General features: G+C 37.2%; 1 protein-coding gene across 1 annotated transcript in view; it reads left to right on the top strand.

Moving 5' to 3' along the window:
- The window catches only part of KCNK12 (potassium two pore domain channel subfamily K member 12), a gene marked incomplete at both ends in the record, with an annotated part of 54,240 nt that overhangs the window by 763 nt on the left and 32,149 nt on the right, over positions 1-21,328 (top strand). The gene's annotated exons all lie outside the window — the stretch shown is intronic.

Raw genomic sequence — 21,328 nt, 5'->3', positions numbered from 1 at the left:
TACTAATTGTGTAGTTGAAGAGACATAATCCACTCCATCTTTGTTCTCTCCCATTTCTCTCCCATCTTAAATGAAAGATTGAATGAATTTATTTCTGTTACATTTAAAAATACAAATCTATAAGTATTCATAATTAAATGTCACTAATTCAAAGGGTTTACTTCAAAGACAATGGAAATAAATCTCAGTAATTCAAGATCTTCATATAGAGTATATTTAGAAGTAAACAGAAAGTTTTCCTAATCTAGTTTTCTCCAACTGCATTAACTCATTAGGATCAATACCATTGGCTGGAAATGCAAGAAATCGCTCCTCAGCACATGGAGGACTTCAGGTTAGGAAACAATGACAAAAACATACTTTGAATTTTGCTTTTTTTAAAAAGGGAAATAGTTATTCTTTTAAAGCCAAAGTGTCAAATCCATATTTTTTTATTCAAAATCACAGAGAAATAGCTACCCTATATTATTAAGTATACCAATGCAACAGTTTTTCTGAAAAGGGTATTTTCAGATATAAGATGAAAATCAGTATGCAAATCAGCCTTTAAAGCGAATAAAACTTTTTTAAAAATAATGCACAAATATATCCTTTTCTTTATTGCATCCTATGCCAATTAACCTCACACTACTATTGTACAAGAGCTGAAATGCACTTTTTGATAACATTCAAAAATGATGTGAAAGAAAACAATACAGTCAAAATACAAAGGAAGGCTCTACATGGGAAGGAGGAAACACATTAGGATATTTTTTGGCTTGGCTTTTTTTCTCATAGAACGCTCAGAACGGAGTTCCAGCACCTTTTTTGGATGGATCCTTGTAGGGTAGGCAAGGCGGGTTGTATGACATGTGTGAGTTCCGGCACCTTTTTCTTTTACAAAAAAAGCACTGAGTTAATATATTTGTGACCTTTCTTGATGACTTTAATTATTTTTCCAGAAAGAAACAAGATTTCAGTAACACACTATGTGCATGTTCCTTTCAAAGCTCAAGCAAACATAAACAGCTGGTATACTTTAATGAAGTAGAAAGGGCGAAGTTCAGAAGTGATGTTGTCTCTTTTTCTAGAAAGCTTTCCTAAGTTGCTATAGCAACTGAAGTTTGGAAAGTGATCTTAAAGTCAGGATGCCTCCATAGACACAACTGGTCTTGCCACCGTGGGCAGTTAACTGTGTTTTATATCTGAAGCAAGAGTAGAGAGAATGGGCTAAAATGGCCAGTTCCTCTTTCCTGCATTCCTGGTTTTGTGTCTGTTATCAATTTAATATTGCTTAAATAGTTCTGTATTTTTGATGACATATTTAAAATCAGACTGAACTAGATAGCGAGTATAGATTCTATGGAAATTCCTTCAGAATGAAATTTTATTCAGTACCAATGAATAGTACAGAATTTGGATTTTCTTCTTTTCCCTCATCACCACTTCCCATCCAGTGATAGGGAGTATGACATTTAACCTTGCATTTCATCAAAGTGAAGTAGAATTAAATGTCTATATTTAAAAGCAAGAACTGAATATGTAATAAAATGAGATATACATTACATTTTGAGGATTGCTAGGTTCCTTATATTTTAGTATCTTAGGAAAGTAGTAATGGTAAGAATTCTAAGAATTAATGTCCATAAATTACACAGAAAAATTTTACATGTTACATTTTCCATCTACATTTGATTGGTTAATTAGGTACATTAAATTAGTGTCAGTTTTTAGTGAACACATAGATTTCCTCCAGGACAATCTGTCCCCAGTCTGTTCTTCAGGTCTTCCAATAGCACACCCATTACTGCTGTAATTGAGGCCATTCACTTTGCTACTTGTCATTGTGTTCTCTTTCCTTCTACCTTTCCAAGCATTCCACTGAGAGTTAAGTGATGCTAAAAGTGGTACATAAATGATACTTTGCTGGGTGGGGCCTTCTACCTTCTAGACAGAAATGTTTGTTATATTACAGAACTTGGTGTTATATTACCAATCACATAGTGATGTACCAATAGATTCAGATTTACCTTCTGCCTATCCCTGTCCTAACTACCTACTGTACCTGGGAAGAGAATACTAGCAGATATGGCTGACTTTGTCACATACAGCTAACAAACTATTGAACCATGTTCTTTATTTTTTTTCATAAAGTATACCACTTTATGAACTAGCATAATTGCTCACAATCTACTAGACCTTCTCCCATGACTTGTTCCCATAGTGGTAATCATAATTGCTTTTTTAAAAAATGTCAATACACTCTCCTTCACAAATAAAATAATAGACAGTGCTATACTTTGAGATGTAAAGATTGGGAAATATTAGTATCGAAAGTTGCTTTCCCTGCCAACACTTCCCCTGGCCACACTTTTAACTTTAGCTTCTACTTTGTAGTACATATAGAAGAGGGTATTCCATTAAATCCACCTAAATATATAAATATTATGCTTATAGCATTAAAGGCACCTAGAGTCACCTCTGGCAAGATGGGCAGCATAAAAGTTTAAAAGTTGTTAAATCACAACAACAATTAATTCAGGGTGACGTTAGTATATGTATTGATTAACAAGAGTTTAGCAACCACTTCTTAGCAGCTGCCTCTATCTTTATAAGAAGAGATTATTTTCTAAAACCTCGTACTGTATTTCCCACCACTTTCCAGGGCATCTGCAAGGAAGGTAAAAAAGTGTCAAGATGGTTGGCAGGGTTGCAAAATCAAAGCCTTATTCTTTTTATGCATGTTACATATAAAAGAATAACGTTTTAATTGCACAAAGCTGCCATCTAGACTTTATTTTTTTAACCCTTACACCCTATGTCCTCTGACAGCCCTGAGCACTTTCCTCTTAACAATTATATTGAAAAAGGAAAGTTTTTCCAGTGCATCCTTTGGTCTCATTTAAGTCAAGAGAACACATCTTTGAATTCTTCCCTAACACCCACAGGACTGTGAAGTGGATGATAGATCACTTCTGAAGTGAGGTGGGAACGAGCATATTGGGTTAAGGCCAAGGATAAATGTATTTAAATCTCATGTCAACAATCAATTTCACTAGGTGACCTAGGTCCAGTCATCCATTATAAGTGGTGAAGAGTACCATTTGTACTACTCTGAGTTGCTAGGAGAATGATTACAATAAAATGAAAATAATTGTTGGATCCAGCTCTAAAACCTTCCTCAGTTTTGAATCAGATAGTTGCAAATTATCTTTCTGGCTTTTTACCCTAGGGAACTTCTTTTAACACCACTTTGCAACAGAGAGACTTTTCTCCCCCCCTCCCCATTTATATATTTCTTTTTCCACTTTACTTCTAGATCTTTTTCTTTTGCACAGCAACCAGCACTACCAGATACTGAGTTAACAGTGTACAACAGGGGTGTCAAACTCAATTTCATTGAGGGCTGCAACAGCATTGTGGTTGTCCTCAGGGGGCCAGGGGGCTATGACCATGGTGGGCGTGGCCTACTGGGTGAGCGTGGCTAGAGTGCATATGGCCTACTGGGTGAGCATGGCCAGCTCTACATTGTTCGCATCAAGGGTGCCTATGGGGGCCTGGGCAGGACTGGGACAGATCTGAGGGTCTCTGGCAGAAGGAGGGTCTCTGGGCCAGGGCCAAGGTAGCGGGGGCCGTTCCCTCACTGTTTCCAGGATGGCTTCATGGGCCACATGAAACCACTTTGTGGGCCGGATCCGGTCCCCGGGCCTTGTGTTTGACATGTCTGGTGTACAATATCTTCTTCTTGAGAAAGTCTGAGAATTGTAGTGTTGAGCAAGCCAGCAGAAACTCTGCACCAAGTTACAATTCCTTGGTATAGTTGAGTGAGAAGGAGCAGCTTCCTCAGCTTTAATTGGGTTCAGTTATCCACACCATCCAGTGAGAAGGATAGAAGTGACAGAAGTTCTAACAAGAAGCAGCCATCTTTGGTACCCGTATTTATCCTTGGCCTTAACCCAATATGCTCGCTCCCACCTCACTTCAGACATGATCTATCATCCACTTCACAATCCTGTGGATGTTAGGGAAGAAATCTAGAAAATACCTCTGACTCAAAAGGCAATATAGGATCCTACAATTTATTTATACAGTAAATATAAATAACACAAACAGAAGGCATAAAGGAACTGATACAACCATATAATCATGAGAAGTCTATTGCTGCTTGTATTACTATTCAGTGGACTTTTGTTAAATGTCAATTTTTGATTAAAAGAAAAAGAACTGAATGAACCCCTCAACCCACCATTTGTACCACAGCAAAATGCAGCAGTTTTTGTAAATTAATGCTTCCTGTAATATGCTCCACTAAAACTAAAAGGCACTTTTGCAGCTCCCAAAAGATTTGCTCATTCAATGCAACAATGGTTGCACATTAACTGAAATGTGCTGCTACTAATAACTATTCAAAGGAAGCAGCCAATTCAACTGAAAGGTGAATTCTGCAGTATATTCCAATTTACAGGAAAGGCAAGGAAGATTAAAAGAAGGTCGGTCAATCACTGGCTATTTGGAATGACTCCATCGCATTTTTATTTTATTCCACACTTCCCATTTTCCTGATTTCCTGATCAAAAAATAGTAATTGCTTTAATAGATTAGCCTGAAATGTTATCATTTCCACACTGGAAAGGGAATAATTTCAGAGCGCTAATATTGTTAGTTAATGGTTGTATCAGAGTATTACGGTGATTTTAATTGTTAGTTGTTTTTGATGCATGTCATTTTTTTGTTTTCATTTTAAACTTTATTGCGAATGTTTACATTTATGTTAACCTGGGATTCTGTAATTTGCCCCAAATATGTTCATATTTAGTAATATAAAAGCTTTAGTATACAAAGTATACAAAGCAATAAATAAATAAACAGACCTTTTCTTCTAAGGGTTCCTCCATAAAATATAATCACAATAGGTTGCCAGCACTCAGGAGAAATCTTGTCACACATCCTAAATTTACCTGGAGAAGTTTTAGCTATTTTACCAAAACTTCTCCCTTCAGCTCAGCTCTAGAAAAATACAACGGAAAGTTCTTTCTGCTTGAAGTCTAGAATTGCAGAATTTAACATACCTTGTGATGATCCTGAATAGCTATCTAAATATGTAGTCTTACACACACATACAAAAGTAATGGGATATTTCTTTATAAAACCAAATCTATAGGTAGTACAACTAGTTTCTAATTATCTCTTGAATAATCTCTAGGGTTTTACTCACGCTCACCTTAGAGCAGTTGGTTGGTAATAAATGAGTTAGGCATCCTATTTGAATATTCATTGGTAAGCTCTTCTTCTATTTCTTCTTTATCCTTCAATGAACATTTATTTTCGGTTTTGCATGAAAGTAAGTGTAAGCCAGTCTAATTGTTGCTTTGCTCAGTCAAGGATAATGATTTATTACTGATATCCTAGGTCTAGCCAGCCCATCCAAAATTATATTGGGGCTCAAACCTACCTTCCTTTGATGGAATAATAAAGGCGCACTCTGGTTTTCATCTGTTCTGCTTTTTTTGTAAATAATGTTGCATAGGAAACAGTCTTTGGGAAACAATTTTGAATTTCATGTATTCAGGACTCTCAGTATGCATTGTTACCAGATGCTTTGCTGGACACCATTAAACTAAACAACAAACAAGGGTGAGGGAGCACTCTATTTCAGCATTTTGTTTCCAATGTTAGTTAGGCCTTCTCTTCTAATCTTCTAGATGTGTTGGATAACAGCCTTGGGATGATGTGATCAGTGGCCCAATAACAGGAGCATGCCAGACTGAATAAGATTGGGCTAGTCAGATAACTCTAGGTGCTCAGAAAGAGGACCTGAAAGTACAGTAATAGTCTTTCATTCTGTCTACAATAGTTAATATTCAAAGCACTTTATGCCATTCTGTTTCCCTGTGTTCTTCTCTTTCTTAAATAATAGCTACTGAAAATACATAGTCTTTATTGGGTCATTGTGCACACCTCTCTATCTCTTAGGCATTTGTTCATAGTTCTGCAAATCTTGGAGTGGAATCTTATTTGAATCCTGCTGACCCTGTCCACAAGATATTGATTAATGGCCCTCCAAGAATTGCAGAAGTTAACACCTTATTCTCATTAGTATGTTGTGTCATTTTGACCACACAGGTATGGTATTCACAACCTGAACTTTACAAGCAGAAGGAATGGTGATTAGAATCTATAAATATGTAGGGATTTCATTGAAATTGTTCATATATCATATATCTGCTGGCTGGAGAATTCTGGGAGTTGAAATCCATGTAAGTTGTCAAGCTTGAAAAACACTGTTACAGATTCATTGCCATTGATACACAATGAACTTTCTTTTTTATCCACCTAAAATGCTGGAAGTTGTCCCCTCTTTTAGGAATTCTAATTCTGTGTTACCAGATGTATGGGATATGAAACTCCCAATTTTTGCATTGATTTGGAGTTCTAGGAATTGCTGAGCAACCTTATGAAGAGGGCACTAGATTAGTAAAGGTTGTTGCACCACATTTTATGTGAAGTACTTTTAAGCCTTTTGAGGGAGTCCAAGTCAGGAACAGATTCCACAACTCTGGCTGGTACTTGAAGGAGAAAATCCCCAGCAGAGGTGATGAGCGAAGACCACACAATCTGCTTGAGCCAAGTTTATTGAATTATGCAGGGACACAAAAAGGGTTCTACCCACTGAGGGGAAAAAGCAAAAGCTTATTTAGTGACCTTGTTTACATGAATAAACAATATCCCGCCTTCTTGGCAGTCCCCACTCCTTAGCCATAGAATTCCTCTTTGTATCAACCCTATATTTTTAGCCATTGGCTTTGTTTTGTCAGCAAGGTTTCAGTAAATGTCAAAAGACATCAACTTCACCTTTACCAGTAACTGATCTCTGGATTTGCAGTTTCAGACCCTTTAGTAAATTATTTTATATTTTTACTATTTTGATAATGTTGAAGCATACAGTACCTGAAACCATTTTGTTGGGCCAAACTTCTCTTGGTTGATTTTTCTCCTTCACACTAAATTTTATTGTTACAGACTATAGCAACAGAATCTTGAAAGTCTGAGTCTCCACTTCTTTCTCTTTTATACTCCAGTAAATTAGGGAGGAGTCAGTTTTAGTTTCTTTTCCATGCTATCTTTACTTCTCAGCAAAGCTTTTTTTCTCATAGAACGCTCAGAACAGAGTTCCGGCACCTTTTTTGGATGGAACCTTGTAGGGTAGGCAAGGCGGGTTGTATGACATGTGTGAGTTCCGGCACCTTTTTCTTTTACAAAAAAGCACTGCTTCTCAGCTTAAACCATGTTTTTGTAACTGCCATTTCTGCCTTCTTAGGTAATCTCTTTGGCAGAAGAGATGTCTCTGAGCAATGATGTGGAGTATTCATCTATTGCAAAACTCCAAGACTTCCAACTAAAACTGGATATTATGATTCTGTCTTGTGAATTCTTTATTTCCATTATCAGGTCCAATTCAAAATTTTGGCTTCAGCCAATAAAGCGTCATATGATGTGGGTTCTGGATAATAAAGGTAAAGATAAAGTTTCCCCCGCACATGTGTGCTAGTCATTTCCAACTCTAGGGGCTGGTGCTCATCTCCATTTCAAAGCCAAAGAGCCAGCATTTGTCTGAGGACGTCTCTGTGGTCATGTGGCTGGCATGACTAGACGCCAAAGGTGCATGGAACACTGTTACCTTCCCACCGTAGTGGTCCCTATTTTTCTACTTGCATTTTTACGTGTTTTTGAACTGCTAGGTTGGCAGAAGCTGGGACGAGTAACAGGCGCTCACTGCTACGTGGCACTCGGGATTCGACCTGCCAAACTGCTGATCTTCTGATTGACAAGCTCAGCGTCCTAACCCACTGAGCCACCACGTCCCTTATTCTGGATAATAGAGAACCCCATGATAAGATTGTCCCTAAGTGGCCTCTCTCTGTTGACCAAGTTCAAGGGATTCCTCAAAGAGCTCTAGGAGATGAAGCAGCAGAAGAGACAATGGTAGAGAATTTGTACTGGTAAAGAAAGAGCAGAAGTGAATTTGATTGAGCATGGAGATCTCTGTCTGAGCTTACACTATGGCAATAAGAACAGAAAAGCTGTTTTTTGTTTGCCCTAATTGCTACGGTAGACTATGCCACCACTATTTACTCTAACTTACTTCCTTTTATGTGGTGAGGCACAAGATCATTCTGAGAATCACTATGGAATATGCATACTGGCAAAATTGCTTAATTGAGCTCGGATTTGGAGTCTGTATGGAAGAGATCTGAGGAGGGGAAAGAGATAGCATCTTGCAATGGTATATGAGATTCATTTCAGCTTCTTCATTCTTAATTCTGAGGAAGATTATGAAATGAGCTTCCTCACTAGTGAGTTTGGCCAACTCAGCTCTTTCATGAAGCTCAGGAAGGGAGGAGTTGCAAAGGTGGTCAATCTTAGGAAAAGCAGAGCTGACCTGAAGGACTCTTAAACTCTTAAAGATGTTTTCCCTGTACATGGCCATATTGAAGAAAGGTGATGCAGCTTGTGACCTTCCCTTTTTAGAGAATTATACCTCTCTTGTCTTTCAGACTTGTAGGCAGCCTTGAATATCATTGATCCTGGTACCCTTCTGGAATGCCTGTGTGTTTGGGGGGTTTATAGTGGTTTGCTATTCCCTAGCCAGCTGGTTTCTATTCACTTGTTTTAGTTTCTGCATTCATACTAAATTTTATTCAACATATATACCTATTAATTTCTAATTTCTATTGGAATATATTTTAATGTATTGCCTATTATTCATGTTATAAATAGAACTGTGTAATAGTGAAATCTGTTTCATGAGGAACTCTAGGAACAAAACAAACAAATAATGGATTAGCCAGTAGCACCAAAGATCACTGAAAATGTACTTTTGCTAATGAAGCGCAAGAAAAGTCTAAAGCAGACATGTCAAACACAAGGCCCGGGGGCCAGATCCGGCCCGCAAAGTGGTTTCATGCGGCCCGCGAAGCCATCCTGGAAACAGTGAGGGAACGGCCCCCACTGCCTTGGCCCTGGCCCAGAGACCCTCCTCCTGCCAGAGACCCTCAGATCTGTCCCACTCCTGCCCAGGCCCCCATAGGCACCCTTGATGTGAACCATGTAGAGCTGGCCACGCCCACCCAGTAGGCCATACGCACTTTAGCCACGCCCACCCAGGCCACACCCACCCAGCCCCTTGAGGGCAACCGCAATGCTGATGCGGCCCTCAATGAAATTGAGTTTGACACCCCTGGTCTAAAGAGTAATTTTGCTAGAATGTAATCAAAACCTTTAAGGAATCCTACCAGATATTTTTACTAACTAAAATATTATTGTCAAATTGAGATAATGATGAACAGTTACAAAATTATGTTTTGACAATCCTGGGAGAGAGAGAGAGAGAGAGAGGAGAGAGAGAGAAAGAAGACAACCGTCTGCTGTTCTATTGTTTTGCGAGCTCCTGCAAGTGTTTTTGCCAATCAAGAAATTCATCCCTCAGATGCAAAATATGTTGATGATTATGATTTTGCTCATTAATATTATATCATTATTATATTCTTAACACTGCATAATTCATTTCTGTTTTTCAGCTAGATACATTTATAGCCCAGGGATGCATACTGTAAGTTAATTCCAACTAAAATAAGAGACCTGATAGTACCGCAGTAGTTAATAGCTCTACAAAAACGATCAAAATGTGTTGGTTTTATACCAATACACATAGCACCAAACTCTCAAAAAAATGTCATGTCATATTGAGGATTTTATGCAAATCCTCATATTGACAAAGACAAAGTAGTCCTGGATTATAATACATATCTAATCTAGGATTTTTTTTGTGGGGGGGGGGAGAGAGAGGAATCTCTAATGGTGTGATTTGGTTGACATTCCCGCCTCCTATTCTTTTTTTGACCCTTATTCACCTCCATTTACCCCCATCATAGAAGAATGACAACTACGATGACAACAGAACCAAAATGCTCAAGAAAGACTCTTTCACTAGTCCTTCATATTACATGGATGGGAAAAGGTTGGGTTTTGCTCCCTGACATGGCTGACTGAGAGACATTACAAAAATGACCTCTTAGGGTTATTTCACTGGATCACTTTATCTGGGTAAAAGTGTTTGCATGGTATACTAGCCCTATCTCTTCACCTAATCAAATGTGCCATGTAAACAGGACTGTACTATATTTCATTTTGATAGAGGAGGGATCCGCATTTCCCCTCCCCTCAGTGCAGGTGCAGTTCTTCCATCAATAGATGGAAGAACTGCATGGTATTTGGAAGCTGACTGAAAGTGGGTAGTTCTGTAGCATGAAGCAAGCCTGAGGCAAATATACCCTACTCTCCCTCTTTTTCACACACTCGCTTGCAAATTTATGTACTTCCTTCTTACTCACACATATAGAAAATACCAGGCTTCTCCCAAAAATGTTGTGTAGAAAGTGAGAAGCTTTCTAAGCAACAGTGCCTGTTCAAATAGCCAGGAGAGATGTTTATAGATCATGAAAATGGAGATTTATCCCCATATCGCTTTAATTTGTGTTTGGTTACTGGTGTTATTTCGCTACCTAATTACTACATTTTAAGTCACTTGATTCTCATCAACTCCCAACATTATTTAAAATTTGAAAATAAATATTCATTTTGCAATGCTACACACTGGAAGGTTTTATTTACCCCTCATTCATACATGAGTTTGTCCACTTGTAACCACTATAACTGCTCCTACCACAGTCAAGTGTTTCAGTATGTTGTCCTGTGGCCCAAATGTATAGAAGAACAAAAAATGTTGCAGCCTGGTTTGTGAATTCCCCTTGCAACGGTCCTGTGAGATATCTTTGTGCCCTCTTGCTGGTAGAGCCAGCCAGTCTTCCTTACTCAGTGCCAGTGAAATGCTGGTTGAAGCTATGGACACTTCCTGTATTCTTTTAAATGTTTCTCAGCATAGTGGTGTCCGCTGCCCAGAAACACTGTGAGAAAATGAAGAAGGAAAGACAGAGTAAAAGAGAAAGAGATGTTAATGACATTACATACACGTGATCCTAGCATTTTCCTGACCATAGTAATATTGGGCCTAACAAGACATATTTCTACCTGACCATAAAGACTGATTCTAGGAGAATATATCTTTTCAAAATCAATTTATTAACATAAAGTTTACATCAGACTTGGAAAAGAATTCAAGTGAATGGTTTTGGTTTTGAAAACTGGTTTACTTAACCCCCTAAATTCCAGAAAAAAATGATGCTGATAAATATCTAAGCTTATTCCTTCTTTCCTGTTTCATCATTTTCAAAGGAGGCCACAAAGGTATATATGATTATTCCCCTATCTTCATAAAAATCCTATGGATTTACGTAGATTAAGCTAACAGAGAATAACAAGCTCCATAATAATAGAACCAGTTTTTCAGAAAAATGATGGGCAACCTTTCAAGTGGAAGCTTTGATTCCTGCACTTAGCTGGAGGCTGATAGCCTAAATGGCCCCTTTCAAAGCAATATTTGTTTCACATCTAATCATCCTCATAGATAGATGGAGATTTAAGTTGGGCCTTTTCTGATTCTCATCTGACACTCCAAGCTCTACAAAGTAGAAAAATTCCCCATTCTTGGTATCAATTTATACAGAAGATGAGCCCCTCAGGTTGGAAGGTGTCCAATATGCTACTGGGGAATAGCAGAGGGCCAGTACTAGTAGTGCCAGAAAGAATGAAGCGACAGGGCCAAAGCCAAAAGGACACTCAGCTGTGGATGTATCTGGTGGTGAAAGGAAAGCCCAATGGTGTAAAGATCTATTCCCCATAGGAACCTGGAATGTAAGATCCATGAATCAAGGCAAGCTGGATGTGGTCAAATAAGAGATAACAAGACTAAACATCAACATCTTCAGAATCAGTGAACTAAAATGGACAGGAATGGGTGAATTTAATTCAGATGACAATCAGGTATACTACTGCTGACAAAAATCCCTCAGAAGAAATAGAGTAGCCTTCATAGTCAATAAAAGAGTAGGAAAAGCAATACTGGTATACAATCCCCAAAATAACAGAATGATCTCAGTGCGAATCCAAGGCAAACCAATCAATATCACAGTAGTCCAAGTCTACCCCCAAATCACTGGTGCTGAAGAGAATGAAATTGACTGGTTCTATGAAGCCCTACAGCACCTGATAGACAGAGTGCCTGAAGAATTATGGACGGAGGTTTGCAACATTGTACAAGAGGTAGCAACTAAAACCATCCCAAAGAAAAAGAAATGCAAGAAAGCAAAATGGCTGTCTTAGGAAGCTTTGCAAATAGCTGAGGAAAGAAGGGAAGCGAAAGGCAAGGGAGAAAGAGAAAGATACACCCTATTGAATGCAGAATTCCAGAGAATAGCTAGAAGAGATAAGAATGCCCTCTTAAATGAACAGTGCAAAGAAATAGAAAAAAATAGAATAGAGAGGAACAGAGATCTCTTCAAGAAAATTGAAGATGTTGCATGCAAAGATGGGCATGATAAAGGAACAAAATGGCAGGGACCTAACAGAGGCAGAAGAGATTAAGAGGTGGCTTCCGGTTCACGTGCACAGCGCTTCCGGATGTGCAGAAACAGTCTGCTTCCTGCCATCTGTTTCTTTCTTTTTTGGAGGACCCTGAAAAGGGTCAAAAATCACCCTGGAGGGGTGGTTACCAAGAGGAGGACTTCCCTGTGATCGTGAAAGGGTGGCAGCTCTCTGCTGGAATTCGGGATCATCTCCGTTGCCCTGAAGAAGAGACCGGCCATAAAGATGGCTGATCACTAAGCCACTCCCTGCCGAAAGCCAAAAGCACTACCTAGCACTAAGAAGCAATCTGGAGAACCTCGGTGAGCTTTTACCTTTTCTATTCCCTTAACCATTTTCCTGTGGGACTTTCCTGAAAATCTCCTTCCCCATTTTTTGAGAAAACAGTGAATATCTACTTTGGGAACAAATCTTAAAGCCTCAAAGTTACAAAAGAAACTCAATTAATTTAGCAAAGAAATTAAACAATTTCATCTGTATTTACTAAAAAGCTTCTATTTGTTGCTGGGGATCCACTATCCTATCTTCTCTCTGTGAATTAAGGAAAAAATGTGGACTAATCCTACAAAAGTTCTATATTAATTTGAGGGGGAAAAGAAAAGAAAATTCTTGCATTGCATGTTATATGTTATTGATGACATCTTGTAGCGAAACTTGGTACAGCAAGTAAATTTCCTTTTTCTTTTGTGAGAGCTGACTGAATAACAGAGCTGTCCTTAACACTATGCTTAAAGATAAGTGTGGGAACACCTAGCACTGAATACAACTCTTCAGGAGGTGGAAAATCTTTGACTATTATTAAAACAGCCTCCATGGTAGATTTAACTGCAAACAACAATGAAATGGATGAATACATACCACCACTTGATTATAAACTGATACTAGACACGATTTTGGCAATGACAGAGCAAATTAAAGCCAAACTGCAAGAAAAGTCTGACAACGTAAAGCCACCAAATCAAATTTTGACTTTAAATGAGGAAAAGATAATTCAAAACCTAATAGAAATGTAAACTAACACTAAAATAGGAGATCTCAAAGAACAACTAAAGCAACCTACAGAAAACCTTAAAGTCCAAACTTTAATGGTAACTACAAAACTTACAAGCCAAAAAGCAACAGCACCTGAAGAAAGCAACACCAAGAGTGAAGACACTGAAGGCCTTCAAATACACTATATTGAGAATTCAATCAATCAAATGACAACCATAATACCAGCTACTACTTTCTACCTAACCCAGATAGAATTGGAAGAACAAAAAGATTTGACTGATTTAATGACAACTATCAACCATCAAAAACTAAATTATCAAAGCAAAAATACAATGGTTACAAAGGGGACATCTTCCTTGCAAAACTGACATTCGGATACGCTCCCTGGATTCAAATAAGGGGTATAGGAAGAAAGGAAGATACATTTGAGAATTTAAAGATGCCAAGAGGGAAGCATGATTGGCACAAAAGGAAGGCAAGAGTTAGATTTAAAAAACTGAACTTGTTTGTCTTTTGGGACTCCTAAAGATAGACTATAAAAATATCTTTCTATGGATTAAGGGGAATCTCTAAAAAAATATAACTGATTTTACATTTAGCTTTTAGATCTGTAAAGGAAAACAAAAGTAAGCTTTTAGAATATAACTCCGAACTATATTATAGAAATAACATATCAAAAGATAGCATTTTAATAATTGATGTACAGTCAAGATGACTTATAGAATATTCAGTGGTTACTTTTGAACTATAGTATAGAATCTAGAATTTTATTTATAAAAGATAGTATTTTAATAATTGTTGAACGGTTAAGACAAAAAATATATTTCTAATAACTGGTGATTTGTTAAGATGAAAACTAGACTTTAATGGTAAAACATAAGAATGTTTTGTAATGAACAATGTAAGTTTTGTAGACAAAAGAATTATTCTCCTCAAAGAGAAAAAAAATCATATAAGCAAGAAACACCAATAAAAAAAGTGATGAGAAGTATTTAACTTTGGAGACTAAATCTATATTATTATTATTATTATTATTATTATTATTATTATTATTATTATTATTATTATTATTATTATTATTATTATTATTAATAATAATAATAATAATAATAATAATAATAATAATAATAATAATGTTGGAAGGGACCTTGGAGGTCATTTACTGCTAAGTTTGTAAAGCCGCCCTGAGTCTTCGGAGAAGGGTGGGATATAAATGGAATTAAAATAAATAAATAAATAAATCTAGTCCAACCCCCTGCTAAGGCAGGAAACCCTATGCCATTTCAGACAAATGGCTGTCCAGTCTCTTCTTAAAAACTTCCAGTGTTGGAGCATTCACCACTTCTGGAGGAAGGTGGTTCCAATGGTTAGTTGTTCTAACTGTCAGGAAGTTTCTCCTTAGTTCTAGGTTGCTTCTCTCCTTGACTAGTTTCCATCCATTGCTTCTTGTCCTGCTTTCAGGTGCTTTGGAGAATAGCTTGACTCCCTCTTCTTTGTAGCAGCCCCTGAGATATTGGAACACTGCTATCATGTCACCCCTCACCCTTCTCTTCATTAAACTACACATACCCAATTCCAGCAACCGTTCCCTATGTGTTTTAGCCTCCAGTCCCCCAATCATCTTTGTTGCTCTTCTCTGTACCCTTTCTAGAGTCTCGACATCTTTTGTACATTGTGGTGACCAAAACAGGATGCAGTATTCCAGGTGTGGCCTTACCAAGGCATTGTAAAGTGGTATTAGTACTTCACGTGATCTTGATTCTATCCCTCTGTTAATGCAGCCTAGCACTGTGTTGGCTTTTTTGGCAGCTGCAGCACACTGCTGGCTCATATTTAACTGATAGTCCACTAGGACTCTGAGATCTCTCTCACAGTTACTACTATCGAGCAAGGTACCACCTATACTATACCTGTGCATTTGATTTTTCCTGCCTAAATGTAGAACCTTACTTTTTTCACCATTGAATTTCATTTTGTTAGATAGTGCCCAGTATCCTCTTGTATCTTAAGCCTATCTTCTGGAGTATTGGCTATTCCTGCCAGCTTGGTGTCATCTGCAAATTTGATGAGTTCCCCATCTATCCCCTCATCCAAATCATTAATGAAGACATTGAAGAGCACTGGACCCAGAACAGAGCCCTGGGGCACCCCACTACACACTTCCTTCCATGTAGATGCAGTTCCATTGAGGACCACACACTGAGTACGGCCTGTCAGCCAGCTACGAATCCATCTGGTGGTGATGCTATCTAACCCACATTTTTCTATCTTATCAAGTAGTAGGTTGTCCAAGTAAATTAAATCTACAGCATTCCTCTGGTCCACTAGTTTTGTCACTTGGTCAAAGAATGCAATAAGGTTTGTCTGGCATGATCTGTTTTTGACAAACCCATGTTGGCTTTTAGTGATAACTTTGTTCGCATCAAGGTGTTCGCTGATTTGTTGTTTGATTATCTTTTCCAGAATCTTCCCAGGTATTGAGGTCAGGCTGATAGGTCTGTAGTTTCCTGGATCTATTTTTTTCCCTTTTTTGAAGATGGGAACTACATCAGCTCTCTTCCAGGCCTCTGGTAGTTCCCCAGTGCTCCAGGATCTTTGAAAAATATAGTTCAGTGGTTCTGAGATCACGTCTGCCAGTTCCTTGAGAACCTTGGGGTGTAATCCATCTGGTCCTAGTGATTTGAACTCATCTAGGCTGGACAGGTGCTCACTTACCATTTTCTTGCCTATCTTAACTTGCATTTCTATTCTGTTTTTTATGGCACTGGTTTGGGGAGGTTGGACTGTTTTTTCCCTTTGTGTAAAGACAGATGCAAACAACGAATTAAATAGTTCTGCTTTCTCCCTGTTGCTTGTCACCTTCTTGCCACTTTCCCCCACTAATGGACCAATCATTTCCTTAACTTTTTTCTTGTTTCTTATATGTTGAAAGAAGCTTTTTTTGTTATTTTTGACTTTGGTTGCAAGCCTTAGTTCATTTTGAGCCTTAGCTTCCCTCACTTCATCTTTGCAGGCACGGGCTGTTTGCTGATATTCTGTCTTAGTTATGTGCCCCTCTTTCCACTTCTTATACTTGTCCTTTTTATCTTTCAGTTTATCAGAGAGTTCTTTATGCAGCCATGCTGGTTTCTTTTGAAAGCTGTTATTTTTCTTCTTTGTTGGTATTGTGCTAGACTGGGCCTTTATTATCTCACTTTTCAAAATTTCTCAAGCTTCTTGAGTTGTTTTCCCCTTTAGGATTCTCATCCATGGAATTCTTCCCAAGGTCTCTCTAAGTTTATTGAAATTAGCTCTTTTAAAGTCCAAGACTCTAGTTTGGCTGTATTCTATTGCTTGTGCTTCCATAATGTTGAATTCCAATATTGCATGATCACTTCCCCCCAAGGTTCCTGTGGCTTTGACACTTTCTATCATTTCATCTCTGTTAGTGAGAATTAAATCCAATATGGCTAATCCCCTAGTTCCCTTCTCTACTTTTTGGGAGAGAAAGTTGTCTGCTAGGTTTGTCAGGAATCTGTTAGATCTTCCACTTGGTGCAGAATTTGTCTCCCAGTTGATATCGGGGTAATTAAAGTCCCCCATTACTATTGCGATGCACTTCCTACATACCTTAGTTAACTGACTAGCAAAAAGTTCATCTATTTCCTCTGCTTGGTTGGGCGGCCTATAGTATACACCTAAGGCAATGTCATTTTTTCCCCTTTTATATTGACCCAAATACATTCAAGTTTATAGTTTTCATCATTGTTGTGCTCTATTTCTGTAGAGATAAAGTTATTTCTTATATATTAGATTTAGTATTTATATGGTATTTATATGATATATAAATATATTATTTATATACCACATAAAGACCACACACATAATAGCCCAAAGCACACCTTCTGGTGAGAGAGAAGTTTCCTGAGGATGGGCTCCAGCACAAGTCCGAAAGCTCAGAAGACTAAACTTCTGGTCCTGGTGATCAACCCAGATTGGTTCCTGCAACATTATCTTGGGATATGTATAATCTCCTTCATTCGTGACTAAATCTATAATTTCATCATCATCAACAACAACATGTTCCAAATGATGATAAAGGGAAGGTTTTTTTAATTACCTTACCAACCAATTAACATTTTTATATGAGGTTGATGTTTGATGAAGTTTGGAATAGAGTAGTCTTCCTGCAACTTGGAAGAAATTTAGAAAAGAAAATTAAACTCAGCCAAAGCAAATTACCAGTGACTATTTTTTTAATTATTTGATGGCTAATCTGGCTTTGATAGGCACTTGGAGACAGAGGAATGGTACCTCCAAAGAATATAGTTTTTCTTTATCTTTAAATATATGTGTAGTATACCATTCCTCTGTGTCCAAGAGTAATGATGGAGGAGGAGGAGGAGGAACCCACCCAGACACATAACTTTTTATATGAATAGCTATGGTATCTGAATCAAAAGACTCAGTGTCTAATTTGTATTTTGAAAATGAATTATTTTGCATTAATCATGAGAGGAGCCTGCTCCACTTACATATCCTGAAAGCTTTCTTCCTGTCAGTCGATCAGTAAAAAGAGCTCCCACTGAAATGATTGCAAACATGCCTTAAATCAAAATTAATCTGAGTAAGTTTGACATGACCCCTTCCTAATTATTAATTCTCAGAAGCTGTTACAAATGTAGTGACTTCCTATTCAAAGCTAGTCATCTCTCTCTTTACTCATAATGACATCAAGAGTGGAAGTACACATGTCCAACCCAGTATCCATTGTCTGAAAGTAACACAGAGTACAAAGAAAGAATCAGGTAAATGGTTGGAGAGATATTTAATCCCCACAACTCCTTCTCCATATTTGTCTCAATTATTAGTGAGAAACCCATTTCAATCTACCCATTCCATGCTATAAATGCATTTGCATAAATACACAAATTATAATATGCAAACACATTTGATAGTCATGTGATTTGTGAATTAATGTGCTGCTCCACTTAAATAATAATAAAAACTGGGGACACATTGGAATGCATTGTCAGCATTCCTTATTTTTCTTTCCATCAAGGTAACACAAATCCAATGGAATATTGTTGCCTATATGGTAAATGAATAATCTGTCTCTCATTATAACTCTTGTTTCATTTTACACTTATTATTTTGGCAAAGAGAACGTGATAATTGTAATTCTTGCTCCATTCTTAAAAGGCACAGATACTGACAGGTGTCTCAACCAATCTTGACTGGGCTCAGAAGCTTAGATGAGTAGATTTAATTAGTATTTGGACAAATTATTATAGATAATCCTTGATTTACAACCACAATTGGGATCAGAATCTCTGTTGCTAAGCAAGGCAGTTGTTAACTGAATTGAGTGATTTTGTTTTACTTTTTTGCCACAGTTGGTAAGTAATCACATGGTTATTAATGCAAATCATCTGGTCATTAAACAAATCCAGCTTTTCCCATTGACTTACTTGTCGGAAGCCTGCTAGGAAGGTCACAAATGGCTACCGCATGACCCAGAATGCTACAACTATTGTAAATATATGCCAGTTGCCAAGTGCCCACATTTTGATCACATAACTGTCTGGATGCTGCAATAGTCGTAAATGTGAGAGCCAGTTTTTTCAGTATTGTTGTAACTATGAATGATTGCTAAACAAATGATTGTAAATCAAGAACTACTTGGATTAGGATTTATATTTGAACATCCAGAGAAATCCAGGGCTGTAGATTAAGCTTGAAAGTTTAAAAAAAACTTGAGAAAAAGTCAGTAGAATATCAACTCCATATTATTGCCAAAACCCCATATGGACATGTCTATGAGCTGCATCTAAAGAAGCTTTCCATGTTTAATTGTCTACTGGCAACTACCGGGTCTTCCCTTCTGTGACCTGTAGTTAGGATTTTTCAGATATCTCAACAATTCTGCCTTGTGCATACCTTTAGCATAATACTGTTAAAACTCATTAATAGAGACTTCTAAGGTGGCAAAATAGATTTTTATCAAGTCACACCACAGGCAAGAATTTTGCACATCTGAATGCTGCTCTGGAAACTCACTGTTGATAGAAAAATAGAAAGAATGGGAAGAAGATGGACCTGAATTTTTCTTCCAAATGTGCTAACAGTATGGATGATAAAGTTTTCTCTGACAAGGAATTCTTTTAAAGTTGCTTTTTACCATCTCAGAATTCTCACTATCTCATTTTACATGCATGAGTAGATCGGGTCAAGAGACAATTTCAAATGTGTCTGTGTTTTGAAGTGATTTGTAGCTAGACTCCACAAACTGAATTAATAATCAGTCTGAAAATTACTCGCTCTTACCGACATATTTCTTGCACCAATCTTTGTTAAAAAAGAAAAAAGAAATATAATTACAAGGATTCAGCAAACATTTCCACCAACATACTGTGGTTGGCATACAAAACAATTTATAGAAAGTTATGAACTATAAGGCAGTATATTTATCATGAAGAATAATGAAGGATTTTTGCAATGATAGCAGAATCTTAAAAAGGAATTATAGCCGCATCATTTAAAAGATAACAAAAAACAAAAAACCGGCAGGCAAAGAAGAAGAAAAATGAGATAGAAAAATGTTAAGTATTTGCATCTTTGCTTTCATGCATCTAGTAATACTAAGGGGAAAAATGGAATTGTAGAGAAAGTCACAATTGGTTTGAAAGAGAAAGGAAAGAAAGCTTGTATCAGCTTGTATTCCAGGCCCATCAATATTTTATCAATCAAAATAATGCTAAAAGAACTACAATTAAATACTATTAATTTGGGTTTCCAGCCCAAAAAACATTGCCTTTTTCATGATTGATAATTCCATTCTCTAAATGATTTTCCAAGCCATCCCACTATTAGTTAGCATTTGTGTCTATTAATCATATCCAGCCTCCATTATATTATTTTGGGAAATAGTTTTCTTTTCTTGTTTTCTAAAATTTAAAATAAGTTACTTCTAGAATCATACAGTTGAAAGGTAGTCAAAGATAATCTAAGCCAACACTCTCTGTAAAGGAACTGCTGCTAGAATACCTTAGTAAGGAGCAGAAATTCAATCTCTGGTTTAAAATATGTCTTGTGAAGGAGAAACCTCTAACTTTTGAGACAATTTTAATCATAAAATCTCAGTTCAGATTGTCAAGAAATTCTTTCTAACATTTTCTTTATATATCAATTCAATATTTAGATATTAATATCTGCATATTCCATCATTCCTAACCATTGATCATGTTGACTGTGGCCAACAAAAGGCACCTCAAAACAGAAAAACTAGTTCCAGAGTTTTTTGGTTTTCATGGTTAGAAGGATAGGGTAAAATAGCTGGCAATCGAAAGTTCCAGTTATGACTTTAAAATGGTACCTTAATCTGGCAGAACCTCCCCTAAATCAAATTTCCCCAAACTTCTATAGCCCTGACCATTAACAGAACATTTAATATCCACTCTTTAACTATAGTTGTACCTTTACAATCTTAATTGTTCATTCTGTATCATCAACTTTATTCCCACATTCAGTGTTACCTGTTCCAATACACACCAACAGTCTTCCGACATTAATCATATGTAGCATTATTTAGCCATCACTTTAGCATTATATAGCTTGCCCTTTTAGTGATATATCCCTATAAATGTTGTCGGATGACAGTATAAATCACCAGTATGGATATCCTCTATGTTTAAGGCCGATTTTAAGATCTCTTTTCACTAACATTATTTCACATATTTATTTACTTATTTTCTGGAAAAATATAAATTTGAGAAATAAATATATACATAAATTCAGCTTGTCATTCGTTCAGCCTTAAATATACAGAGTAAGGTAC

Source organism: Vipera ursinii, assembly GCF_947247035.1.
Source record: "Vipera ursinii genome assembly, chromosome: 1".
Taxonomy (NCBI): domain Eukaryota; kingdom Metazoa; phylum Chordata; class Lepidosauria; order Squamata; family Viperidae; genus Vipera; species Vipera ursinii.
The sequence above is the reverse complement of the archived record's forward strand: the minus strand, read 5'-3'. Positions and strand labels throughout refer to the sequence as shown.